Source organism: Cornus florida, unplaced genomic scaffold, assembly GCF_030987335.1.
Source record: "Cornus florida cultivar Cherokee Brave unplaced genomic scaffold, ASM3098733v1 CherokeeBrave_3.0.0_Hap2_Chr03, whole genome shotgun sequence".
Lineage (NCBI taxonomy): Eukaryota > Viridiplantae > Streptophyta > Magnoliopsida > Cornales > Cornaceae > Cornus > Cornus florida.
Window position 1 is genome coordinate 44,979,963 of NW_026775573.1, and position 1,433 is coordinate 44,981,395.

The 1,433-nt window shown below is 39.6% G+C and overlaps 1 non-coding gene across 1 annotated transcript; it reads left to right on the forward strand.

Moving 5' to 3' along the window:
- The first annotated feature begins 1,041 nt into the window (after positions 1–1,041).
- Positions 1,042–1,150, forward strand: LOC132302092 (small nucleolar RNA R71). Its single transcript, XR_009480731.1, has one exon. It is a non-coding gene; the product is annotated as a small nucleolar RNA R71 (small nucleolar RNA).
- The last annotated feature ends 283 nt before the right edge of the window (positions 1,151–1,433 follow it).

Sequence of the window (1,433 nt, forward strand, 5' to 3'; positions counted from 1 at the left end):
CAATGAAGGAGGAATAGTGTGTGGAACGGGACGGGTGACAACTTGAGGTTGTACCAGTTCACTCTCTTCATTAGGCATTCTAACTTGATTGTCTACTACCCTACCACTTCTCAAGGTTGTTACCGCATTGACATGCTCAACATTATGCCCTTCCAATGAGGATTTGGTTTCTACAACACATTGTTGTTTGATTGGGGCATTCACGTGCATCTTTCCCTTCTCTCTAGCATTAAGTGTTTCAACTATTTGCCCTACTTGGGTTTCTAGCTTGGCAATTGACTGAGAATGAGAATGCAACAATTGAGTATTTGCTTCTAGAGTGCCCAAAGCATTTAAAACCTTTTCCTCAAAAGCGGACCTCTAGAATTTCCTTGAGAATATGATTGGTTAGGAAAATGAGAATTAGCAAATTGATTTCCTTGTGAGTTATATGGTCTTGAACCTTGGGATCCTTGGTTTTGAAGTGGAGGTGGAATGTATTTCCCTTGAAAACCGCCTTGGGAAGAGTTTGAGCCCTCCCCTTGGTTTTTCCAAGAAAAATTAGGATGATTCCTCCAACCGGGATTGTAATGATTACCATAAGGATTGTTCCCTTGGTTCACAAATGTTGCATTAACTTGCTCAATGGGTTCATTTTGAATTTGTCCATGAGGACAATTAGAAGTAGAATGAAGAACACTAGAACAAGTCATACATGATTCATTTTGAGCTCTAGAAGAATGATTAGGAAAGGAAGACACTTGATTTGCCGAGTTTTGATTGATCAATTGATCAAATTTTTGAGATAAAGACTTCATCTCGGTGGTTATATCATTTGAGTGGTCAACTTGATGTAAGCCAACACTCTTCCTACCTTGAGAATTTCTACCATTCCTAGATGACAATGTTCTATGCAAAGAGTTTTCACTTATGCTCTCATAAAGACGCCACACGTCTTCCTCTTGCCGGTCTATATAAGAACCTCCCATTGAAGCATCAACCATGCCTTTGTAATTGTCCGATAAGCTTTCAAAGAAGAATTGGACCAATTGCCATTTAGGCATGTCATGGTGAGGACACTTCCTAAGCAATTCATTGAAGCATTCCCATGCCTCATGGAAAGTTTCTCCCTCCCCATGTGTGAATTCCCTAATGGCGGTTCTCATAGCATTGGTCTTTGAAACCGGATAGTACTTTTTCAAAAATTCTTATTGCATTTCTGCCTAAGAAGTTATAGAAAAAGGCCTAAGGTTGTTGAACCAATACTTCGCCTTATCTTTAAGGGTGAATGGAAAAAGTTTTAGCCTTAAAACTTCTTCCGGCATGTCCGTGTATCGAACGGTAGAACAAACTTCAAGAAACTCATCCAAATGCTTGTAAGGTTCTTCACTAGGAAGTCCATGAAAGTTAGGTAGCATTTGGATAGTTTGTGCTTTAATCTCATAATGGTGTGC